The 27703-nt window shown below is 41.1% G+C and overlaps 1 protein-coding gene across 6 annotated transcripts in view; it reads right to left on the bottom strand.

The window, feature by feature from the left end:
- CCDC91 (coiled-coil domain containing 91) overlaps positions 1-27703 on the bottom strand; it is a gene marked incomplete at both ends in the record, with an annotated part of 199459 nt that overhangs the window by 19915 nt on the left and 151841 nt on the right. The window lies entirely within an intron of this gene.

Below are 27703 nucleotides of genomic sequence, written 5' to 3' on the forward strand. Positions count from 1 at the left end.
ATTAGCCCATGTGGAAGACTAAGTCAAAAATGGAGACAGAATATTTAAGAGACACATCATTTTCTGTATTATATTCAGTAAACTCCTTGTAGTTAGACTTGTTTTCTTCTTAAAAAGGTATGTCTTTCTGAAAAATATGCCCTTGCCTTAGACATGCACTGTTGCCCAGCTCAGACTGCTTGCTCAGCAAGCAGACAGCAAGGAGCCCTGGGCATGCATGTGTCTCACCCAAACAACTCTATACCATCCCATTCTTGATCTGGTGGGTTTTTAGGGCTCTGTGAGCTCAGCAGTGTGAAAATGCTCTTAGAGCCTGAATGTAGATGCTTCTTTAGTTCTATTAAAGCTGCAAAACAGATGCAGATGAATGAGTAGGAAAGTGAGTCTCCCTGAGTGGATCTGGCTGTCAGCCTGTGCCTTCCTTCACTGGTCAGCCTTCCCCTGGGCATGATAAGGCTCCCCTAGGAAACTAAACTCCAGCCTCCGCCTGCCTAGTGCATGCAAATGAAGCCTGCATACTTTTCTGCCTAGCCCTGGAGATGATTCTGGATACACTTTCAAAATGTCAAAAAGTGTTGAGATACTGGGCATACAGAAAGTGGACACAAAATACAACATTGGTTTTCTCCTGTTAAAACAATCTATCATCTACCTAAACAAAGGAATGTAAAGTATAAAGCAGGAAGCAAAGTCTCTTCCAATCCCACCTCTCAGAGAAGATTGTTGTCACCTTTGTCTTTTGCTTCCTTTGGTATATTTTTGCAATATATGCACAGAAAGAGGTATAGCAAAATATATGTAAGTGTGTAGGACCATATGATGCAGAGGTTTTGCAACCACATCAACAAATGACATACTCTTTTAACAGATGCTATGCGTGCCGCAGTAATGTAACTCATTTAACCAGTGCCAATTATAGACATGGGAGTTGTTTCTGATTTTGACAAATGGCAAAAACATAACTCTGTGGGCATATAGGCCATGAGATAGTGAACAAAGGTTCACGTTTAATGAGGATTTACTATGGCACCTCCTTTGGTGGCTGAAGGAAGTGCATGTGTCAGGATGAAGGGGGTGAAGCCCACCTGCTAGATGCTCCCAGGGGCGGAGTCCACCTGCTAGGTGAGGGCCAGGAGGGTGGGAAAATAGCATCTGCCAAGCTCAGTCCCAAGTTTGCCACGCCACGTTCCTGTTTCCAGCTTGGCTTCTGGCGCTTGGCCTGCCATGGCAGCCTTGCATCAGATGCCAAGCTAAACATTCAAGAGCAAGGATGGGCATGGCTTCCTTTTTCAGTTGTTGGATTCAAAAACACATAATATAAAATAAAGAAAAATTAGGATGGGGAAATAATGCTAAGAAATAGGAAATTTGATGTCTTTTAGAGCATTTTCTCGGATATTCATACATTATTTTCAGAGTACACAAGTAGCAGTCAGCTGGATCAGCATGTCTTCGGAGCAGAGAAGGGCAATATGAATTATATCATAGGCATTAGTGAAAAATACAAAAATTTCCTTTAACACACAGGATACCTGACAGGACAAAGGCTCGTTCAAATCACTTTCCATGTCTCCACATCTAACTAAGGGGTGCAAGTGGAACCTCAGCAGACTGATGCTGGTGGTGGTTTTAATCATGCACATTTTCTTTTAAGTAAATCCTTCCTCCCTCTCTACTTTGAAAAGAGAAACTTGATGGTCTGAGCCTGAAGACTTTCCTATTCATCGTGTCGGAGCACATCACTAATGATATAAAAAGCACTATGACACATTGAACATGAAATGCTTCAGTGTCAGAAGACTATTTTCTTCTTAAAATGCCAGATTGTTCTCAAAGGCTAAAGGATCCTGTGCACTTAGTAAAAGGAGATGCTGATTTCTCGTTAGTCTCCATGAGGTACACTTCTTTGAGGGTGTAGTAGGATGGAAGGAGGCCCAGGGGAGGGGGTCTGGGTGGTGGGTGACATTCCACCTGACCCCAATGCTGGTCACCAGGTGGGCTTCCTGTGTGAAAACGCATGTGCTAGTATTAGAACCAAGTTTTAAACTAAATTGTAATTGTTTTATAAAAGGAAGCAGCTGAGTAGTAGATATAGCCGTGTATGAATTTCTTCTGAGATTTACAAGATATTAATGGTTTATTACTGATAATCAGCACAACCAAATTATTTTTTGAAAGTGGAGTCTTTACATTGATGAAACAACAGTTAGTTTTACACTGTTGTGAAATCAGTCTGTTAGGTATTTCCTGGATACAAAAATATTCACTTTATATTTGAGAATAATGAAATACTGATGAAGTTACAAGCTTTTATACTTTAACGCACGTCAGTATATGGGCATTATGTCTGAAAGGAAAATGACAGTGTCCTCTAGATAAGGACAGGACAGACTTATTGGGTACTCATAATGTGCCACTGACGCTCGCTACCATGAATCCACAAAGAACCAGGATCTCTGCTGCTGAGAAATAGACGCCATTCTAAAATGGCACATTATGAGCACATAATAATCTTAGCTGTTAATTGCACAGAATTTCCTTTAATAGAGGACCTGTTCTTTACTTTTTCACCAATAGCTGAGGACGCATGACTGAACAGCCATGGTGCTGACAATGCTGCCATCTTAGCATTCTCTCCAGTTCTCTACAACATCCCTTTGGGGAAGCTAGAAAGGACAAATACTAACAAAACCATTGCTAACAAAGTTGTAAGTATTTTGTAATTTTGTTGCCTGCATAAGATTTTTGCAAAGAAAAGCACAGAAGGTGGGGAGGGAAAATACAGTACAAGGAACCTTTCCACACATCATCACTTAAATAATCAGCTCCTCAGCGGGTAACATGTACTTCCCAGCCAATAACCATTCTATGGCATCTATTCCTGCAGTATCAGACACTTTGGATTTACTAATTCATGTTAGTCTATGTTTTATCAGCCAACCCAGTTCATTCATAAACTGTGAGAATGTGGGTCATGTTTATGTGGCAGAGATTGGCAAACTTTTACAGAAGACTTGGTAGTAAATATCTTAAACTTTTTGGACCATGTGGTCTCTGTAACCATCACCCACCTCAGCCTTGTAGAACATGTTCCTAGATATTATGTAAACAAATGAATGTAGCTGTGTCTTAAAACTATAACAAAAGAAAAGAAAAAGGCAGCACGCCTTGCATCATCCCGTGATCCTGTGACACCTGTGACAGAGAAAACTGGCCTCAATAATTGTATCTTGCTAACAAAGCCAGCAACATTGAGGTGGGGCATCACCTTTGAGTTCTTTAGGGGACATCTGTATCCCCTCTTCTTGCTACCTAAACATGCCTTTTCCTCCAAGTCAGATTCGAGGGCTATAGGGAATTCTGCTTCAATTGGTCTGAAGTTTACCCACATTAGGAAAAGGGAAAAAAATTGACAAGAAATTCTAGTTGATGGGGGAGCATAAACTTGGTACTCAGCGTGGTATTTTTTTCCTTGCAAGTACAAACAGGGGAAGGTAGGAAAATCCAGTGCAAGAAAGAACCTACTCATAAAAGAATACAACACAGAAACCCACACATGGGTGGTCCAGCCAGGCAAAAGTGGTCGGCAATGGGACTAGAAAATAAGATTGACGCTAGTGGCAAGCACGTGTGTGTTTAATGACATTCAGAGCCATTTCCATAAAACAAAAGAGCAGAGGTTAATTTATTTCATTGAAAACATTATGAAAAGTCCTAGAGTATCCTAGAACTAAGAACTTTTTATTAATTTCTCATGGTTGAAAATCATGTCCATCTGCCAGTAGCAACACTCACGGGTATAGTGGGGACAGAAGCCTGATAGGAGCTTAAAATGACAGCAAGGGAAAACACCAACACATTTTTTTTTTTCTCAGCATAAAATTGACATATGAGATGCAGACACAATGCAGGGGGGTCCTTCCTAAAACAAAGTAAGTCCAGCTTTTTCTGAGTCTACTGAGGAGACTATTTCAGTAAGAGGAGTCGCTCTCCCAGACTCAGGCATGGCCATGACCTACTCTGATTTATGCAGCAGATATTCACTGAGTGCCACGGAGTATCAGGCACTGGTGTATGTATTGGGAACACATGATTTGTTTTATTTTAAAGCATGTCAGTCATGGGGAAACAGTCATCAGCCATGTAAGAGAGTAAATAAAATCATTTCAGTTACTGACAAGTGCTAGAAAAGAAGACAGGAGGGAAGAGCTTCGCCAGTGGGTGAGGATGACGGTGACTTAGTCTTGTAGTCACAAGACTACAAGTGGAGATGGTTGCTCACACAGCCAACTTGACCTGCTGAGAGCTGTTGGCCTGGGCTAAAGGAGACACCAGGAGACAGAGATAACCAGTATTATCCTGGATAACCAGTATTATCCTGGAGTATATCTGTCAGTCTCGTGTCTATGTGAGTTATGGGAAGAGGATGACATCTAAGAGTTTGGTTGAGTGGTGCCATTTACTGTCATAAGTCTTTTTTTTTTTTTTTAAAGATTTATTTATTTACACAAGAACCAGGGTACAGGCCAGATTCACAGGAGGGTGAGAGGATTCACCAGAGGCAGAGCGGGGAGCAGAACAGGCAGACTGATGAAATACACTGCTGAGGGGAGCAGCGGGTGAGACAGGAGAGGGCTGCTTGCCATGTGAGACCCTCGCCGGATGGCCAGATCAAACCCGCGCTACAGAGGCTCAGGACAGCTTCACAGTGCGGCGCTCAACTGCCTGCACCACCTGTCATAAGACTTTTGAAGGAGAAAATCTGCAGGGGATGAGTGCTGGGAATCAAGATTTATGATCTAAGCATAGTCAGTCTTTCTTCTCATCAATGTCCTAATGTAGACTTCACATGAGAGGAAGTCTGGATGTCATATTCCTTTGGGAAAAAAATAAGTATCTCATATTTGTGTGTGTATGTATGTCTATGAAAGAGATTAAGTACATAACAGAGGTTCAATAAATATAGGATAAATGAATTTATGAAACAAATCATCATCCAACTATTTTTCAAATTCTCATTAAGCGAGAAGTGTGGCCAGCTGGGTAAGAAACATGAAAGGCTTTCAGGGAACCTTTTTATTTCTAACTCAGAAACACCAGCTTCCCCCTCCTTTGCAGCTTCAGGATTCAATCCCATATTCCCTTCTGCACTGGCCTGCTTCCCTGCCCGTATCACTATGTTGGCATGCTGGGGAGAAGGGTGCAGGAAGAGTGCTGGTTCATGGCTAGAGCTCACAAAACTATTATGAGTCTAGAAAGAGAAGACGAGTTTTTGAATCAAGACATGCAGGATTTCTAACTATATACAAGAAATACTCCTTCAACTAACATTTTAGACTAGAATGAGCCTTGAAACAATGAGAATACTATATGAATGCCTACTTATAAGAGATACAAATTCCGTAATTTGGTGCACCAGGGACACCTCTCCCACACTACCACCCTGTCCCTTAATAATCAGTATTAAAAAATAATCCAAAGATTTTTCTTCGGACAGTACTTAGTGATAACATAACCCACAGATACCAAGTATGCTTATACTATCTATGAAGAACTATTTTTTAAATTAATTTATTTATACAAGCACTAGGTACAGTCAGAAGCACAGGAGGGTGAGAGGATTCACCAGAGCCAGAGCGGGGAACAGAACAGGCAGACGAAATACACTGCTGAGAGGAGCAGTGGGCGCAGCAGTAGAGGTCTGTCACGCCATGTGGGACCCTCGCTGGCAGCCAGGGATCGAACTGGCACTGCAGAGGCTATGGACAGCTTCGCAGCCCAGCGCTCAACCACTGTGCCACCAGGGGAGGCCCTATGAAGAACGATTTTTAAAGAGAACTCAAAAAAAGGGCCTCCCCTGGTGGTGCAGCAGTTGAGCGCTGGGCTGCGAGGCTGCCTGCAGCTTCTACAGCGCCGGTTCGTTCCCCGGCCACCGGCAAGGGTCCCACAAAAAAAAAAAAAAGAGAACTCAAAAAAAAAAATTGACATAAAACACTTTAAGTCACTCATGTCATCTTCCAGAAGTAAACTTTATTCAGCAGTTGTGTATGCCACACTTCTTCCTCAAACTAGTGCTCCCTTGTTGCTTGACTCCACAGCCTTCTCTGCCCTGTAATATGACACATCATCACCTCCCTCATCCCTGCCACTAAGACTGACACCTTCAAGACCTGGCCCCCGACAAAAGCCATGGACTGAGTCATACTCCAGCCTAGGAAGCGCTGAGTCAGCTAAGGGAGGACTGCACCTTGGAGGAACTGTAGTAAGGAACCAACATGAACCATCAGAAGAGGGGACTTTGTATGAGACAGTGCTGCAATGAGGGGAGATAGGATGTAAGTTTAGATAATGGAGAGTATTGATATGGAAGGATTCTCTCTCAGGATTTAATACCCTAGCAAGACTATATGAGTGGATGCTGGCATGCATTCTGGCAGCTCTTGGAAGCAGATGGAAACTGTCCACAGAGCATGCAGTAGGAACGCTGTGCCTGCTATGCCTGACAGCCCAGGTCCTGTCCTAGCCCACACCTCCCAGAAGCTGCTGCCTACCAGTGGGACGGAGGGCACAGCGAGCCATCGGAGACTCCACCTGGGAGATGATCTCCTGCAGCCCATTTTCCAGGACAGAGAATACACCCTTATGTCAACACTAGTGCAAGGGGCTGTGTTCTCAGAATGGGAATTCACAGCTCTGGGAACCAAGACTGGGCAATCAGAGTGACCCTCGTTATCCTTAATAACCAGCTTGGAGAATTACATGTCCTGCTCCTGCCCGAAAGGCTCTGACCTCTGTAAGGGTGACATTGCACCAAAGGACACAATATCAGTACCATTACTTCATCACTCCCCCACCCCCACCCCCTGGACTTTACAGGCTCCTCATGCCAAGAGCTGATCCTGAGCAATGTTGTCAGGTAAAGCTAGGTTTGGACCCAGGTGATCCTCTAGGGTGTCTCTTGGAACTCAAGAGATGGATCAAGCCTAACTTGGAAAAGCCTGTTTTTGACTGTAGACAAGTTCAGAAGCTGTAGTATGAGAAAGATATGGCAATAGCCTTAGAGGACATAGGATATGGGTCTGGGTAAGTCCCTGGAACAGCAGAGTTCAGCCAAGAGTAAGAATCTAGGAAAAAAAGCAGAAGAGATGAGAACAGGTTGTGGCCTTGATAGAGTAGCTAGAGCAGTAAGAGGTACAACTCAGCCTGCCACTTTGCTCTTCCAAGCTCCCCTGGAAAAGACACAAGGCCAGTCAGAAGCCTAGAGAAACTGTTTCAAAACATTACCTAAAGGAAGTAGAAACGAGGGGTGTGAGGGATGGAGCATGACATACCAACCAGAGTCTACCTTCAGGACTAATAAACAGGTTCCCCTATTGCTGTTGGTGGCTGGTGGTTCTCAGCTCAGTCCCTTTACAGCAATTGCTGCCTTGGCTGGAGTTATACCTTCATGCCCTCCCTCATAAGAGCCTCCCACATTTCATAACGGGGCATTGATAGGCCATGATGCCCCAGCCGCCATGCCTCTGAAGAGCCAGCCTAGCTCCAGGGGGATTCTGTCTGGGGGGGGACAGAGGCCCTCTTACTGCACCTCCTCCCTCTGCCAGTCTTCCTTCCTTCTACCCCTCCTCCCCCCTTTAGTTCTTGATCTTAATTTCCTGGACAAAAATCTCCATCTCAGAGTCTCTCAGCACATGACTTGAGAAAACCTGGCAAGAATGCACTACTATCAGCTGATTATTTGCTCTGGACATGGCATAAAGACCTTCATCAACTCTTATATTTGGAAGACACCAGGAAGACATCCTGTCCAGTGGTAAACAATTCTCCCTGCTTGAAAGATGAACTCAAACCAATGATGAGAGGGTCGGAAGATAACTGAGAAACAGTTCTGAGTCTGTTGGAAAAACATCATTATAATGTATACAGTCAGTTATTTTAGTAAGAATATCATTGAGAAAATTAATACTGCTTTTGTACTAAGCTGTTCTGGCGTCACAGGGGGGTGGATATCAGTGACTTCTAGTGGGTAGAGATCAGGGTGACTGTACTGCCCCCACAAAGACTTATCTGGCCCCAAATGTCATCAGCGCCAACACTGAGAAACCCTGCTTTTGAGGTCACTTAGGTCACTTAAGTATGCTTATCATGCCATTTCACTCGGCATTATTAGCATGTGCATACTATGGAGGGGAAATCAAGCTCAGAGAAAGGGATGGACATGCCAAAGGTCAAAAAGAAAACCGCCACTTAATGTGTATTTCTGGTCCAGGCAGTGTCCCCTCACACTTTAACTGGAGAACCCTGGAGGTTTTACTCCTCTTCATGTTTCCCTACAGACCAGGAGGCTACAAGGCTATTTATAAAGCTTGATCTGCAGGCTCAAGATTGTCATTCATGGATAACTCGAACCTTCAGTAGATTAAGAAACTAAAGGCGGATTTTGCATCAGAGAGAAAATGGCTTGCAAACTTACGAATTCCATGTTTATATACATTTATTCCATGTTTATATACATTTATTTTTTTATGAAAAAAAATCCACGTTATCCAGGACTACTGGTAGATTTAATATATTTACAGATGGCATTAAAACATCTGTCTCATTTCACCTTTCACTCCTAAGAGGCAGGCTCAGGATGAGTACCGGGTGTGCTGGTGCTTGGATCTTCTGGAGGACCCGAGGCTCGCGGGTAGGCCTGTTTTCTCCAGCCTGGGGCTGCCACTTCCCAGCGGAGTGACCCTGGACAGGAAGCTTAAGGCTTTGTACCTGTGAAGACGGCACTGACCATGAGACCTGTTGTAAGGCTCGAGCAAGATCAAGCACATGGAACTCACAAAATAAGTGGCAGCTGGACCAACATGCCATGCTGCTTGCCTTCCTTAATGACACCTCAAGCTCTATTTGGGGAATAAATTCTTCCCCTTTGGATATTGTTTGCTGAACTTTAATGAGGAGTCTGGTCCTCTCCTAGTCAAAGGGCAAAGAAGCCAAATGATTCAAATCAGATGTTTCCTCCCTAGAATGTACATACTAAGCTGAGCTACAAAGCAGCAGAAAATGGGTTAACCCTGTCCATCCTCATCATGGCGCCCCAGCCGTGTGTCTATCATCTAACGCCACTGCTGGGTGACAGCCTCAGAATCTGCAAAGATGACTTGCTGCTCTGCCCACTTCCAAGTCTGCTGTTTTTTCCCATCAAGTCTACAAACTTCCAAAATTTTTGCCACAAAATCTCTTTTCCTAAAGTTTGATCCACGTCCTACTACTCGTAACCAAGGAACCCACAGATACAAAGCAGTGATATTCCACGTTAGTATCAGTCATTTACTCCAACTCCAATCATTGATAAGATGGGATGGCTTCTCTCCACTTTCAAAAATATGTCTAATCATTGACTTGCCCTTTTGTTTTCACCCTGATGCACATCCACACGGTGAAATCTATGTGGGATAAGTGTTGACCTAAAGGACTCTTCCTGTGAGCCAGGAGAGAGCTGCTGAAGCCGTCCCCTCTGTTTGCTCTCTGCTGGAGACCTACCCGTAGGACTTCAAGAACCACGAACACATGAAAATAATCTGAATGGTGGATGTCCAAGTGCCTGAGTCCACAATTCTATAGGCTCACCTGAGCTCTTAAATAAGAATCTTTTCAGATATGGAGACTTTCATGATTCTTGGCTTTGCTTCTGGTCTTGGATGTGGCTGCTCTTGGGGGACGGCTGTGGTCAGCCGCTGCACAGTTACGCGTCTTACTCTGTAGTGGCTGCATTGGGTTGGGGAGGAGGGCGACAGTACAGCAACTGTATTTCTTCAACAAAGACATGAATAATCTCTTTGGTTTTTGCATTAGAGATGCTTTGATCCACTTCATTCTTCACTGGTAAGATAGAATGGCGATTCTCTGGGTTGCTTTGGCATTCATGTCCCAGAACAACTCTTTCGAGGCCTTGTCAGCTGGGCTGTGCAGAAGCCAGTCGGATGCATTCCATGCAGGGCAAAAGAATTGGCCTGTGGAATTCTGTGCTCCCTCAGTTTCCCCACATTCTAGATTAGGTGATTGCAAAGGCAAGTTCTAACGATTCTTTGAGCACAGAGATTGGGAAAATACTAAACATTTATTTAAGAAGGTCAAAGACTGCTTGGTTGTTGCTGAATAATTATGCCAGACTCCAGATTTTTGTTGAAAATAAAAGAAGTCCTGGGGCCTCCCTGGTGGCACAGGAGGTTGCACAGGAGGTTAAAGTCTCAGCACTGTCAAGCTATCGGCAGCCAATGCATCATGAGTTCGATCCCCAGCCAGGGAGCCGAATCATATGGTTCAGACCTGTCCTGTCTCGCCCACTGCTGCCCTCAACAGTGTGCTTCAATCAGTCTTCCTCTTCTGCCCCCTCTGACTCTGGTGAATCTTCTCACCCCTGCCCCACCTCTGGCCTAGACCCCAGCTCTTTAAAAAAAAAAAAAAAAAAGTCCACTAGTAGCTCTCACCCTCCCGCGCTTCTGACTGTACCCAGTGCTTGTATAAATAAATAAATCTTTTAAAAAAAAAAGAGGTGAAGTTCTTCAAGTAATGGGGTGAGCATGACCACATCTACAACTGGCTGACAGGCTGGTGAATACATTGCAGTGCGTGGACTTGTGCCCTGGCTAAGAAAAGATGGCCAGAACAGTGCCATGTCTGTGAGATAATTCAGAGATGATGGCAAAGAACTGAGAACACTTCTCAGAATGCCTGAGGGCCTCCATCTGTATTCAAGCAGCTGAGCACTGTGAACTACACCCCAGGAGCTCAGTCTCTCTCCAGACAAGTGGCACCTCCCTGTGAGGCTCACAGTATTGATCTCACAGTATTGACTTGCTGCTTTTTTCTTGCACTTTCACTTACCACATCCCTACCCTCCTTATCAGTCTGAAGAGCATTCAGCTGTGTGTAGCAGAAATCTGACTCACAGTGGCTTAAACACGGGATTAATATCAAATGCACACAGTCTGGGGTCCCAGCTGGGTAGTTAGATGTCCAGACTCTTCTACCTGAGAGTCTTTAGAAGATTTTCTCCTTTAGTCATAGGGAGGGCAGGTGCACTTCTCGGCCTTGGTCTGTGCTCCAGATAAGGAAGAGGAGGAAGGCGCAGGTGACATTCCTGCAAAGGCGTCTGTCCCTTTATGCCAGCAGGAAGAGAGCCTCCTCAGATGCCTCCCTCAGTACACATCCTTGGTGACTGGAACCAGGCAACATGGCGTGCAGGCTGCAGTGGAGTTTAAGGAGTTGTGTTGGTAAATGTGCACCTCCACTAGCCCTGGGATCCCATTAGTAGGGCAGGAGGGGGACTTGCTATTAGGAGGGTAGTTAGCACCATCTGCCACAATTCTTTGATGCGAAGCTTCTGCAGATGCCCAGGCAGGAGGTCACAGCACCTTGGACAGTGCTGACTGAAAAGAGAGGCAGTCAAATCTGGACAGCTCTTGAAGACAGATTTTACTTGATATGCAGAGAGGAGAAACCATTTCATAGGTTTTAACTGAGACATTGTCATGCTGGGGAGGGGTTTATGACTCAATAGACTTCACGAGTCCTGTTCCACATGTTCCTTTCTTCTCTCAAAGTGCTATGCCCAGCTTTCTCCCAAATTCTAATTAGACTGTAGGCCTTGAGAGAGTTGGGTCCTGTGTATCATGTCTGATATATGCATGTATATTACAGAGACACGAATATGTCCCATCAGTGCATGCATGGACCAAGTGAAATCTGCCAGTAGTAGGCAGCACTGCTGGCAACAGGACTATGGGCAGATGCTCACAGAGCAGGACAGCACAAGCCCATGATGACTTTAGTAGTGCTGCTTCACCACTCTGCCAAATATTGGGCTGTCGGAAAGGTCATGACATATTTAGAAAAAACACTTTCCAACAACCCAATAGTTCATCACCACTTATATTTTATTAAGAGGCAAGTTGTAGTCTTCTCGTCAGCAAATGGTGGTAGCTCTTGAATGAAAATATCATCTAACACATGAAAAAGTTTTAAGAACTCTGTGTATCTGTAAGAACTGCTCTGATTGGCTTATGAAATCTGTGACTGTGTAGACCATTATCATCAGACACTGACAGGTTGGGTATGAGAAGAAAACAGCTAGAGCTTCAGAGATGGGGTGGGCTATTCCTGTGTTGGCTTGGTTCATTCCTTGATTTGTTGTGAAGGCTTCTGTTAAGTTTTTGCTTGGTGGTGTGCAGTGAACACATATGCATGAAATACCCACTGAAACAGCTTAAAAAGCTGAAAGTACGGTCGGGTATTTTTTTCTTGGTAATGGTATCAATTAATTTGTTCTTCACCATGTCATCTGTGGTTGCTATGTGTAAGCTTCACAAAACACTATCATTATAGCCATTTTGCCTCAGAAACCTGAAGCAAAGAAGGCGGCACATGTACAGTGAACGAACCCTCCTGAACCCCCCAGGGTGTCACAGTAAACATAAAAACCCACTGGCATTCTCTTTAATGTCGTCTCTGTTTGGAAGGGAACTGAAAGTGTTGTTAGTTGGCGGTGTCTATCGCTCTACATTTCTCAGGGTACTTTTACCTTGGCGACTTACTACATGGAAGGGTTGCTTTTCTTTTGTGCAGTCACAGATCCTAAATTGCCAGAATACTAAGCATAGATCTTCCTGTCAAGAGAAGTTTTGGAATTGCTCAGCTTCACAGAACTGACTACAAAACCTTCCCTACACTGTAGACAGATCATGATTAGAAGGACGCTTAGTGAGCGTGGGATCTGAACAGCTGTGGGTAGAGAAATGTTTCATGTCTTCCTCCCTTCACGGAACCCAACTTTATTGAAATCTGCATTGTGCCAGCTTCCCCTAGATCCTGGGTGATCAGTGGTGAACAAAACAGACAATTAACATGGACTTTTGTGTTTTATTTACTGATGTAGCCCTAGTACATGCCTACTGCCTGACACATAATTAGGTATTTGATGCTGCCTGCTGACTGAAGGAATAATGTAATATAAACTATTAACATAGTTTCAGAAAATGATATGTGCTAAGAAGAAGGGGGTGTGACAAGATAAAGTAAGGTCAGTAGTAGAGAGGGTAGCTAACCTAGATAGGGTGGCATGATAGATTAAATTATTGTTTGGCAAATATTCACTCATTTTTTTCTCCCCATCTCTGTGGAAGGAAATAAACTTTTGCATTCCATTGATGTTGAATTCAACCATGTAAACCTGATTTGGCCTTGTGGAGGATGTATTTCTCTGCCTTTTCACCTTGGGCTTCGCCAAATGGCTTGCTTTGGCCAACCAAGATGTCGGAGATCGGGTACAGTCAGAAACTTGCAGCATTTATGTGTTGGGCTTTCTTTCCCTCTGTGCGGCTGTCACTGACATACGATCGTGCCACACACAGCCTCGCATGGGTTCCTGAGCTTTGGATACTGTGTTCAAATGGCTTCATTTCACAAAATTCAAGGACTTTGATCCTTGTATGTCTATGCCACTTTCACTAATCTGTTGACTTCTGATTGGGGGCGGGGGTTAAATATCAAAAGAAATATAAGTAAACAAGCTGCATTTTTGTGGGAGAGGTAAAAGGAAGGGATTCTTACTATGAAAGCACACAATAAAAAGGTAGTGGTGAAACTTTTTTCTTATTAGTAGGATTTTTTAGTAATTTAACTACTAAAATCAACTAAGAACAGGAGGAGAGCATGTTTGTTTAGTCCAGTGGCTAAGCTCCACCCCAGACAAGATATTTTCATTTTCAACACATGATACATAGAAAAGGAAAATGTGAACCACAGGAATGGAATAAATGCTGAGGACAAAAGCAAAGTGTTGAATGTATTATAGTCACACTAAGGCTTAAATAAATACGCTCTCTAAGCTATAAAGGAAAAACTAAGCAACAAAGTTATTTTATATGCCAAACGTCTCCACAGCTGAGTATAAAGCAGACAATAAAATTCTTGTAAATGGCAAAGAAACTGTGATTAATATATTCTGCTACAAGGTAATGGTCACATTTTTATATGGGGGGGGGGCAAAACAAAACCAAAAGCCATAGTGACTAGAATAGTGATATTAATCAATTAACCCCAGGGCACCCTGAATGTCAGATATAGGCTTTACCCTAAAACACCACAGCTTTAGTCAAATACTCATCAATTCCTTACATGGAAAATGCCGTTGGGAAAAGACTCAGGTGGACTGAAGGACTTTGAAAGCTGCTTATATGATCATGTCCTGACTAGCAGGCAGGTTTTGAGCAGCCACAGTCTCCTCTGACAACCCAGCATTTCAAGGACAAAATGAAAACAATCACAACAATCTATATCCTTGTTACCTATTTGAGGACCTACTGCAGGGCAGACTTAGAACCTGTGACCTGATTTGGTAAACAGTACTTTGCTGTTTTCCATCATTTTCTTCAGTTATGTACTTGGAATTAGAGTTGAAAAAACAGCAGAGGCCATGGATAACAGGTTTGAGAACAAGAAAATGGGAGTGTAGAAGACCCCTTGATGGAAAGGTGGAGAAGCAAATAGAGCACAAAGAGGGTGTCAAGGATACAAGTGGCTACTAAAATTTAACCTGCATGAATTCAGAAAGAAAGACAAGTTAATCGGGCTCCTTCTGGACATCATTTCTGTAGCCATCATTTTATGAAAACATGCTATATAACTAATATATGTAAGGTGTCCCTGAATTTCCAGGGGGGAAACTATCGGTTAACTCGAGGACTAATTCAATCACTAAAACCTTAAAAACTCCACATAAACCTATTTATAGTTTCTTAAAGTATACTTTCTAAATGTATCTATTTTTAGTACAAGTACATGGCAACAAACTTATCCAAAATATTGCATATCCTCTGAACAGTGTCACATAATTTAGTCATGACTTAGAAAACCTTAGATTACTTGAAAAAGAATGTAATTGTGGTGGCCAAGTGGCAAATGTTCTGCAAGATTTCTGGTGAACTTGGATATTCGCTAAGTCCAGTTTTAGTAAGAATGAAACCCACCTAGTTTGACTTCAAAGGATCGGCTTTAGAATAATTCAAGAGACTGAAAAGCTGGAAAAATATTTCTGCAATAACCATAGCAACTTGGAAGAAATTCCCAAAGCATGTAGTAGCCATTTGCAATGTGCTTGGACTTGATATCTTCCTATGCTTGATGGATTTCTAGCCTGATGGGGCATGACTCCCTAGGTGAAACTCAGTCATCCCGCCTGCAAGTGCTTAAGGCTCCACTAATCACACCCAACTGTGAGAGGTGGGATGAGGAGTGAGCCATTGGCGCAGTCAGGCTCTGCCTCATGGCCATTTTGCTCACAAGCAGGGAAGGGCTGGACTATCGGGCACGGTGATGCTGCGTAAGGCAGTGTGCGCTTGTGTGCACAGTGGAGATGCTGGCAGATGTATTGAAATACACTGCAGAGGGGAGCAGCGGGTGAGGCAGGAGAGGTCTCCTGTGCCATGTGGGTAGCTCCCTGGCCCGGGATCGAACTCGTGCTGCAGTATCTGCGGACAGCTTCATAGGTTGCGTCTTAACCCCTTCGGCAACCAGGCAGGCCCCAATGGTGCAGTTTTAAACCAAAACTGCTTCACGTCCAAGCCAGTAGGGCCCTCAACACACACACACACACCTTATTTATCTCCAGAGCACAGAGCTGGATTTGGAGGAAGAGTGTGGATCGCGAGAGGCTTCATCACGTAGTGATTTCAAACGCAGCTCCCATCATAGGTATGCAGTGTTTAAATGAGCTCTTAGCACCAAGAATCTGTTAATCTGGCAAGTGTGTTGTTTTCTCTCCCCCAATAGAGAACACTTGCAATGTGACAGGTGGAGCAACAAGTCACTTTAGGGTTTATGGGTTATCTGGCTCTGTGCCACAGTATCTTTCCCAAAGACCCCGTGGCTGGCGTGTCACCATCATACAGGACAACTACACTGATGACGTGCCTCGGGGACCTGGAGAGCAGGAAGGGACACACAGAATACACAGAACACACCCAAATCCATGCTGAGGGCAGAGGTGGAGACTTTGTGATGGCCATGCTGGTGCACTCAAGGTCACCAGACCCCCAGAAACTTCAAACCTTGAGTGCACCTGCATGGCCATCACAAAGTACCTGCATCTCCTGCCATGCAGAAAGAGGCACATTGCTGGTAGTTTGATGGCAATAGCTGCCACTCATTATCCCACCTCAACCTATGGATGAGGCCCCCTGAACATGGGTGCCAGAGGAAGAGGGAGGCTTCTTGGCTAGCCTCAGCCCCAGTGCAAGTGCCTTGCCCGAATGAACAGGTTCAGCAGAGGCGCCAGCTGCCTGCAGCTCATCGGGATGCTCTTGGGCAAGTTCTAATAGACCCGCTAAGATGGCTCAGGTTTCAGAAAAAAATCACAGGCAGGGAACTCTGTCTTATGAAAAGTGGCATCTAGCTCACTAAAAAGAGCTATTAGAGTCTATATTTGCATGTGAATCAACAAATGTGACCTGATCTGACCAAAATGAACTTGCTTGTGCTGATTCACCGGACTGCTCAGTCAGGCATGCACAAGAGTGGCCATACAGTGTGGCTGTGACATGTGATGGTGACACATACATAAGCTGCAGGGTCATCACTCACACGCTCAGCAGTACCAGTCTGTGGTCAAGGCCACAGAGACCTCGGGCCATTTCCTTTTGTGAGCACATTCTGTTTTCATAGTGGAGAGATGCAGTATTGCATTATTATTTTAGTTGGATGTTACTGGTAGGGTCAAGGGTGGAAGGTCAGACTGAAGTATCAGCCAGGGTCATGTATTGGTGCATAGCCAAGGAGTGCAGGGTAGCATATGTGTGTCAGGTTTTCTTGTTTTGGCACATTGTGCAAACCCTCCACACACCTGAACACACCTGGGGCACTCTGCATTTGAGTTCTGGCTCTGCAAGGTGGGGTACACAGAGTGTCGTCTTAGCTGACTTGGTGCCCAGGATACAGGCATCTGATCAGAGTACAGATCATCAGGTTTAATAATAACATAGGAGATAAATAAGCACTCTGAGGAGGGAAAGCTATGAGGGACCTTGTTTGCTAGGGAGTGTGGGGGCAGGAGGTTGAGAGACCGGTCAGAGATAACACAAGTGGCCATCATGGGAAGGGGAAGTATACCGTGTTCTTCAGAGTACTTGACAGGGAGGAGGTGGCAATGGGACTTCCTTACTAGGCCAGTTCCATGTCTTGGTGTTAAACTTTGTTTCTGGAAGGTAAGCCTCAAAGCCTGTTTTTCCCATCCAAATAACCTCTTAATAAATGCCTTTTGTGCTTATTAGCAAGTCAGAGTCAGCTTTTCTTGCTTAAAATTAGGCGGCATACCTAGGGTGAGAGCATGCATTTAGAGAAGTGAGGAATTAAAAATCCCTAAATCACGAGGTGTTGTGAACAGTTACCTCAATCAACACAATATAAAAGTAGGAACTCAATCTGAAGAATATATAGTGTCAAATGGACCAACAATCTGCCAAATGTTTATAGGATCTTAATCTTAGATTAATCTCATATTCATTGGTAAAAAGGATACAGTGATACACATTAGTTCTTAATGGTTAAGTTGATGTGACCATTCAGACTGTGTATAAAACTGAGGACTATGGAATTGCAAGCATGGAGTATGAACTCCAGTGAGGAGGGAAATGAATGAAAAGTCACTAGGAAAAGAATACAGCATGACAATAAGTATTTTTAAAGAGAGAAAGAAGACATGTACAGTGGCACATCAATTCCAGAGAAGGAGAGGAAGTGCTGGCAAAATGATTGCCTTGATCATCCACTTAGTAATTTTTGTTTAAAAAACTAACAAAAGTAGCCTAACAACTCAGTGCATGGCTGAGTCAGGCATGTGAAGCAGCCATAATCTTGTGGATTTCATTCAACAATGATAGGATAATAAATGACATATCCTTTGGTCTGTCATAAATGTGAGTCTGCACATGTTAAACACCTGGTCCTCCTTTAGGGAGTGAGCACAGAGCTTCCAGGGCAAGGCGGGAGCACTGAGAGGTCATGTCAGTGCACATGAATCAGCAGTGAACAGAATGTCAAGAGGTTTTCTCTGTTTTCGTATGAAAAGAAAAATACCGCATCTCTTAGAAAATGATTTTTTCATGATGTTTCCAAGGCACTATTAGTTTCAAACCAAATTGTTATTTTTGCTATTGAAAGAATTGATGGCCGAGGAGATACATGTGAAGGACAACAGCTATACAATAAGTCAAGAAGATTAGGTTTTAAAACTACCAAGTGTCTTTTAGTAATAATACCATCTCTTTTCTACTAAAAGTTAGAGATTTTGATAGTGAAAAGAAATAGTCATTTTTAAAATATAGCACAGGGAAAATTACTTGTTTCCTAACTATGTATTAAAACATGTCAAGTGGGGAACAACAGATAGCATAAATATTCGATGCTTTAAAGACCCTCAAGCTCTTATGACATCAGCCTATATGTAGTTTCTATAGTTTAAAATACACAACAGGACGTTATATTTCTAAGCGGTTTACAAGAAACTTGTAATAATCAGTGAAGAACCTGAAATATCATAGTTTAATTGTTGCCTCTTTCTTATAAATGATGATGATTTCTTCTTTATCTAGCAAGATGGAATTAAACACTAAAGAGAAGTAACAGACTGGAATACTGGGGTTATACTGCTTAGCTTCAGGCTAAAGAGAATAAAAATAAGTTTTTGGGGGCCTCCCTGGTGGTGCAAGGGGTTAAGCACAGCACTATGAAGCAGTCCGCAGCCTCAGAAGCACGAGTTCGATCCCCGGCCTGCCAGGGAGATTCCCACATGGCGAAGCAGACCTCTCCTGTCTCACCCGCTGCTCCCCTCAGCAGTGTATTTCAGTAGGTCTGCCTGTTCTATTCCCCACTCTGTTTCTGGTGAATCCTCCCACCCTCCTATCCCATCCCCTGCATCTTCTGGCCTGTACCCCTGTTCTTGTAGGCATAAATAAATAAATCTTTAAAAAATAAGTTTTCAGGAGAAACAATCTCCAAGCCAACATACCTTCAAATTTAACAAAATGGGTGGTTTTCAAACAGTATGTTGGGAGCATGACTCAGTTTTCTTAATTTGCTACCTGAAAAACTTTATAATAGTGACAATACATTTTGAAGGACTAAAGTAACTCTGACATATTACTTTTGTTCTATTTTGTGTTTTTAATTCCTAGAGGAAGTGTTTTAAGGGAATTTGGCATTAGCCTGTCTGTCATTAGAAATGTGCACAAATTCCAAGGACACACCTCGCCAATTTATGTGAGAATGGAGAGAACAGGCTAAGGGGCTGTGGTTTTAAACACTGGTGTTAATGGGTTAGTCTAGACAAAGGACAGATAACACTACTGAGGACAGTAACTAGACTGGGTTCAAAAACAAACTATGGTTCACTTGTCACTGACACCAGTGAGCTTGAGGCAGTTTTAACTTCATAGCCTCAACTTATGTTTCAGTTTTTGTAGAAACCTTATTTTAAGATTTTGTCACTCTTTTGCCACCATGTAATATGGTCGGGACAACTAGGAAAACACCAAACCTTCAAACTCTGCAAGAATGAAATACTATTTGAATCCTCTAAATGAATAGTCTGTTAGGGTATTCTAAGGTGCATAGTAGGTGAAAGGCTAATTAAAATAATTTTTAAATTGCATTTGATACATAATTTCAGAACCCAACTGAGGAGTGTGTGTGTGTGTGTGGGGGGGGGCATGTGTGTGCACATGTGATCCATGTCTTCTGATTTTTCTATTAATCTGGATGGAGCTAATTGACCCGACTTAACTAGATTGGAGCCTATTCGTATGAAAGGTATATTAAAAGACTGATAGGACACCAATAACCCTAACATGGAAAATCATGTGTGAGGTTTCAGTGAGACAGTATAAATAAGGCCGTCTCCATTATCTCTGAGATAGACTTGACACTCAATAAATAGTTGTGTTCTTTTCTGATATAGAACATTTCTGTAAGGTAGATTACACTTAAACATTAACAAATTAAACATTTCTCAGTATTCTTTTAGCATCAAGGTCATATTTAGATGTTTTTTGGGTTCCTATATTGCTAAATTCGCACGGTAAGTAACTTTTCTTGAATTGAACCAGCTCAGATCTTTCAAACTCTTCTCGTCATATCATCAGTGGTTCACTCTGGAAACTCTGATTTCCATGAAAATATCAACATCTTTTGATACAGTATAGTTAAAGTGAAGACTAGGGTGGTGATGTCCTAGTGACCATGGCCAATGATCAAAACTGATAATTTGACTTTGATGACTTGGTTTTCATTTGAATCAGTTCTTATCACAGCTCAATTTTAAGGACATGTAATGTACTAGTGGAGAAAAGTTATCTGAATATTTACCAACAAATAAATCTTGCACCGTATGATTCAAGAAGTGACTGAACAGTTACTTAGATGAATGTTTTCAATTATTACATAAAAACAGAATAAACACTCTTAAGATACCAAATGATCCCAAAGGAAGTATTTACACTTACTTTACTTTTAAAAATTTTGTTTAGATGTAAACAAAAATGCTACCCCATAAACAAGTTTCAAAGGTACATTTGTTGCTGTACCAAACTAGTTTTTGTGTGCATGTGCACAAAGTTTCATTTTCATTTTAAATTGGAACATGTGTTGTATTCCCTGAAACCAGGAATAATGGGATTTAATCTAAGCAGTAAGCTCTGTCTACAGTTTCTTAAATATCCCTCTGTTGAAATAGAAATGATCAATAGATGCTGATCAATAGTCTGTGACTGGTTATGTGTTAGTAAGTTCTCTCCAGCTTATTCTTATACAGATGAATTCAGCAAAATAAGAAAGAGGATCAAGTGGACTGTTAAAATATGAAGTGGAAGACAGCAAAAAGTTTGATTTCAAATAATGCGTCTTCTGTGTTTCATAAATGATAGTGTATCTCGTTAAGCTCAGATAAAATATATTGAATTCACAAATGCAGCATGTAATTGAAGTTTTCAAAGAAGAATATAAGAGACAAATAGTGAATTTTTAGATCACACCTATATAAACTTAAAAAAACTAAAACCTAGTCACCTCAGAGTCTTCACTAGCCCCTTCGGAAACATATTTTTTATTTCTTAAATTTAGAGAGGATGACAAATTTATTACCTAGTGAAAAATCATTTGCCAAAATGACTTGTACTAGTTATTTCTAAATCCAAATATCATTCTGTGTGTTATTATCATTCTGTGTGCCACTTAAATGATATTCAAATATCATTCTGTGTGCCACTTAAAATGGGTGAAATTTTACAAATTTGAAAGGTAAATTTTTGGTGGTTTGAATGAAAATAAGGTTGGGGGAAGCAAATTAAATGCACTTTGGCACACTTAATGATGTACAACTGAAAAAGAAAGCACAGATGACAAACAGCAGGGTGTGTTACTCCTTTTACTATGCCTTGGGGAGATAAAACATTCTAATATGACATCCAAATCAAAATGACAAGGGCAGATGCCCAGTTGCCACTGAGCTGCTTCCTACTTGGGCCACTCTGCAGCCCGCCCAGGATGAGCAGGAGCAAAGCTCACTGAGTGGAACAGAACGGGGCAGGAGCTGGGGACACCAGGAAAGTGCCACCTCTCTACACAAATGTGTACCTTATGTGTAAAATAACTGATGAGATGGGACTGATTTATACCAAGAGCCCCTCACAAGATTCATCAATTTTCAAGGTAAATGTCACTCAAAGTCCTAAAGGATCTTAAAATCCTAAGACAGTAGAGCTCAACTAGTCCAATGTTCACATTATCAAGATGAGACAAGTAAGGCACCACAAGGCATTAAATTACTTGTCTTGAATTTGTGTTTAATTTAAGTAACTGTAGAACTGATGGGAAACTAGAGTTCATTTGGTCAAATAGTGCCTTTTAATAAATATTTTGAGATGCAAGCATTCAGTGATATTGGAGCAAAACTGGATTAGATGTGTCCTTTTATAATTAAGAAATGCTGACAATGCTTAACCACAAAAGCTTTGAAATAAAGATAATTGCTCCTTACTCCTCTTTAAAGATCTAAATTAAAAGGATCCTCTAAAGTGAAGATTATTTTCCTGGAGGTGATTTAGAAAACACAGGCCATAATTCTGGTACTTAAGAGGAAAAAAAAATAATCTTTTATTACATTTGGATGAGATTTTATTTTTTAGGAATCACTGCTTGGCTGTGAGTTGTTGTTGCTCGCTGTTATTCACACTTCCTCCCTCATAGCAAACTCATGTGTAACAGGCTTAACTTGTGGGATGGGTTGGAACACTTCATTCTAATCCAAGGGCCAAAGGTCATTATAAACCACAAATTCTTCCTCCCTAGGGAAGTGTAAAGGGATGTGATCTTTCTCTTCTTGTTTTTTAATAATCTCCATTAATCTAAAATAGAGTTTATGGCATTAATGACCAGATATATTATAATACCTTATCTGGCAATTACTATCAAAAGAGTAATCTTTTCTGGAATAGCACTGGGAGACATTTCAATTGTCTAGTTAGTGAGGTATAACCAAACAATAAATATTTTGAAGGACTGACAGCAAGAAGATTTCCCCACGAGATGATTTTGATGACCTAGAACAGGGGGTGACACTTTTCTGTGAAGGGCCAGATAGAAACATTTTAGGTTATGTGGACCCACCGGTCTCTCCCAGCTACTCAATTCTGCTGGTGCACATGAAATCAGCCAAATAACAATCCATAAGAGATTGGATGTGGGGCCTCCCCGGTGGCGCAGCGGTTGAGCGCTGGGTTGCGAAGCTGCCCGCGGCCTCTGCGGCGCGAGTTCGATCCCCGGCTGCTTCCCAGCCACCAGAGGAGGGTCCCACATGGCGCGCAGACCTCTCCTGCCGCCCGCTGCTCCCCTCAGCAGTGTGCTTCGGTCCTTCTGCCTGCTCTGCTCCCCGCTCTGGCTCTGGTGAATTCTCTGCTCCCCTCAGCAGTGTACTTCGGTCCTTCTGCCTGCTCTGCTCCCCGCTCTGGCTCTGGTGAATTCTCTCAACCTCCCGCGCTTCTGACTGTACCCAGTGCATGTATAAACAAAACAAACAAACAAACAAATAAATAAATAAACCATGCCTCTATTAAAAAAAAAAAGATTTAAAAAAAAAAAAAGAGATTGGATATGGTTGTATGTTTCAATAAAGCTTATTTACAGAAGCAAACAGCCAGCTGGATTTGACCCCTTGGTCCATAGCTTGCAACACATTGTCTAGAATTTATTATCATTCAAGGTAATTTGACAATAAAATTTTAATTTTTTATTAAAAAAATGGTATGGCTTCCCAATGTAAAATCACTATACTTGCAGGTACCTAGCTGGTTCTCAAGCAAACTTAAATATAGTTTAAAATCTTTTTAGGACTTACTGTTACTTCTCTTGTACACAGTACACTTTATTTGACATATTAGTCTCTATTACACACATTATTGTGGAGGTTTTTAAATTAAAAAATCATAAATTCGGAAACTTTGAGACATGAAGCTGCAAAATATTAGCATTTCAGTTAAACACTACATTTGTGAATTCAATGTATTTTATCTGAGCTTAAAGAGATATATTATCATTTATGAAACATAGAAGACCCATTATTAATTTGAACTTTTTTTCTGGTCTTATTTGAGTATTTTCATATTTGGATATTATTATGACTTAGCCTAATGGTATGAGTACTATGTATCCAACTTAGTAAATAATTTAGGATGCAAAATGAGTGTGAATTATGATTCACTTATTAGCACATCTTTTTCATGATCAGATGAACAGAGGGTATTTAGAAAATTTAGTGACATTCTATTGATTTGATGCAAAAGGACTGGTAAATGACATTTAAAAGTAAAATTTTTCTCAGTATATATATATATATATATATATATATATATATATATATATATAAAAGATTTAGTTATGCATACAATAGCTGGGGTACAGGCCAGATGTGGGGGTTGGGGGTACAGGTCAGAGACAGAGTGGGGAACAGAACAGGCAGACTGACTGAAATACACTGCTGAGGGGAGCAGCGGGAGAGACAGGAGAGGTCTGCTTCGCCATGTGGTGGCTCCCTGGCTGGCCGGGGATCTCTCTTGCTGCAGAGGCTTCAGATTTCTTCATAGTGCAGTGTTTAACCCCTTACACCATCAGGGAGGCCCCTTTCTCAGTATATTTTAATTTTAATTCTAGTATAATCCTAATTCTAATTATGTGTATACTTCTAGCACTGAAAAGGATTAGATAACTTACTAAAAAACTTGTAGATGCAGAGAGGTGACTTATGATTCCATTGTATTTTATATTACAGGATAAATTGTAAATTATTTTTCATTTATGTGTTTCCTTTTTAAAAATAAACTGAAAGAGAAGAAGTAGGGGGAACACAGTCCTCATTTCAGTCCCTTAGTGATTAGTAAGGGTAAGATGATGTCAAAGGAAAGACTGATTAGGACAAAAGACGTAAGACAGGAACTAACACATTACACTTCTTACAAAGATTTTTTAAAACTTCAAGAGGGAAGGTTTCCTCACAGACTGGAATTTGGAACCAAGGTCTGTTGGGCTGTTGAGGTGTCTGATGTTGAAAATCTCAAGTTGACTCTCTAGTTAAAAAAGCTGGAGAGGAGAAAGGAAAATTTTTGTTCTGGAAAAGTGTTCTTGTCTGATGCAAATAGAAACCCATTTCACAAAGGAAGGAGATGAGCTGTCCTAATTTAGTCTTTTGGAAGGAAACAAGAAGATTATGAATTTCTTTAAAAAATCGTTTTCTTTTCTAAATATTGTACTTAAAAGCTATGAGGTAGCTTAAGTTTTTGTAAAAAATTTTGAAGCTCAAAGATATTCATAAAAACTAATATGAAACACTGAAATTCAGAAGAGATTATTGTGAATCTTGATTTTTAAAGTTATATTAAAAAATCTATTAGTTGATACTTTTATTTCAGATATTTCAACCATTTGACATCTTAATGTTTTTTTCTGTTTGGGGAAAGAGAATCAAATATTAAAAGTATCTGTTAATATGTGTTGTTTAAAAAATTCCCAAATCCCAATGGGGAAGCAGTGAAATTCCAATTAGTATAAAGATCGAATCAGTTGTAATTTTCTGTGCATCTAGTAACAAGTGTGTAACCTTTCATATCACACTGTGAACTTCAAAAGAAATAGAAGGCCAAATATTAGTCTGAACAGCACAGTTTCAATTAGCAAAAATAATGCTACTAGGAATTGAGGGGTTTTCTAATAATACAGTGAAAAGTGACAGTGATCACAGCAGATGTTTGAGTCCTCATCTAAGGGTTCTGAGTTAGTGCACGTGTGACCTCACCACAGCTCTAATAAGCTAGGTATTAAATTTCCTTCCTTCCTAACATCTCTATAATCATCTCAGTCATTATAAATTCTAGATAGGAGGTTGAAAATGATGGCCCGTGTGTCAATCCAGCTTGCCAGTCAATCCACTTTACACATTTCTTATAGTGGCTATGTGACTCTTCATTATGGAAAAGCAATATGATTTCATGTTTTTTAAAGAAAAATCTTCCATTTTGATCAAAGATAATACACTGAATGGGTTTTCTTTATTATATAACCTCTTGTCTAGATTTGAGCTCAAATAAGGATTGCCCATTTTTCTTAAGAAAACTAGATACAAAAGGCAAACCCAGGAAACATGGTAAATTTACTTCAAGTCTGTGGTTTTATCTACTGCAATTCCTGAATATAAGTGAAAGCCTTGTGATACCCTTGCCATGACTACTTTCAAACCAGTATGTTTAAAAATAAGCTTTTTGGGTCTACATAGGGAAATGGGAGTTTTCTGAGACTATATCACTTCCTGAAAAGTCAACTATTTTGGGCTCTGAATTATCTCTTTAGAAGATGAGGTACCTATCAGGAATTTGGGAAAAACTGTTTAAAAGTAGCAATTCAGAGACATACTATGGGGGGGGGGAGGAGAAGGGAGTAGGATCAAAACAAGGGTGGGAAGAGCACAAGGGACCCTGGTGATAGTTCATGGTGAATGGGTGGTGGGAATTTTACAGGGACTATAACCAAGATGAAAATGCGTACATTGTAAAAAATGAAACATGATGTAAAAAATATGTAAAATAATTAAAAATAAGTAAATAAATATAAAAGCAGGTTGAGATAAGATGTACAAAAAATTAAAGCTCACTCAGAATGCTTCTGTGAGTAGTTAATTCATCAGAAAAGCCTACTTAGCAATATTTTACTCTGCTGGTAAAATTTTCCTTTGTCAAAACCTAGTGATAACTATTGAGTAAAGAGCATTTTCTTTTTATCATACCAAACTTGATTTCAACTTTTAAGAGTGTAAGACTAGGGCCTCCCCTGGTGGCACAGCAGTTGAGCGCTGGGCTGCGAAGCTGCCTGCAGCCTCTGCAGTGCAGGTTCAATCCCAGGCTGCCGGCGAGGGTCCCCCATGAAGCGACAGACCTCTTCTGTCTAGCCCGCTGCTCCCCTCAGCAGTGTATTTTGTCAGTCTGCCTGTTCTGTTCTCTGCTCTGGCTCTGGTGAATTCTCTCACCCTCCCGCACTTCTGACTATACCCAATGCTTGTATAAATAAATAAAATAAATCTTAAAAAAAAAAGTATAAGACTAAAGTGGTGTGATGAGCTTTTGCTCCATATCTAGCCTTATGCTTATACATATATGTTTTAAAGATTTATTTATGCATACAAGAGCTGGGGTGTAAGCCAGAAATGTGGGGGCTGAGAGGATTCACCAGAGACAGAGTGGGGAGCAGAACAGGCAGATCTACTGAAATCACTGCTGAGGGGAGTAGCAGGTGAGACAGGAGAGGTCTGCTGTGCCATGTGGGTCAGCAACCTGGCTAGGGATCGAACTCATGCTGCAGTAGCTGTGGATAGCTTCATAGTGCTGCATCTTAACCCCTTGTGCCACCAGGGAGGCCCCATTATGCTTATATTTTTATTATATGCTCCATCATAACATATATGGCAAAACATTTAATGTTTATATCTTATCAAATTTATATAATACTAGTACATACAATATTTTTATATAATATGAAAATATTATGATTCTGAGATGCTACATTAAATATAAAACACTGAAAAAATTTGCTCTATAATTTATTATATAACACAATCTATTCTAGAGATTACATTAAACATCTCAAATGCTTCTTTTTTGGGATTGTACTTAAGAAAACATGTTTTGCTGAAAACACTATAAATCAAGTTTGACTCATTAATCCAGTCATTGTTCACAATTAATAAAACCACATTGTACTGAGATGACATTTATTCTGTAAAGTCTAAAAAATATGCAACCCAAACTCTGACAAGAATATTCTGGAATAAATTTCTGAAATGAATTCCATGAGAATCACAGTGGTAACACCAAATCTAAAGGGCACATACAAAAAATTAATAAATGCCAAAAAAAAAAAATCTAGAACTGTCTACTTTTTTCATGAGTGTAAAGTGGAAAATGCTAAGAATCTGGTAAGAAATTATTCATGTGCTTTTTTGTTGGCATGGGATTTATGTTTATAGACATATCTATTACAATATGTAAGATAGAGAAATCTTAGGTGGAGATTCCTAAATTAGATGACAAGGGACATTTAAATATTTGAAAATGCCATGTGA

The sequence above is a fragment of the Talpa europaea genome, assembly GCF_964194135.1.
Source record: "Talpa europaea genome assembly, chromosome: 15".
Classification (NCBI taxonomy): Eukaryota; Metazoa; Chordata; class Mammalia; order Eulipotyphla; family Talpidae; genus Talpa; species Talpa europaea.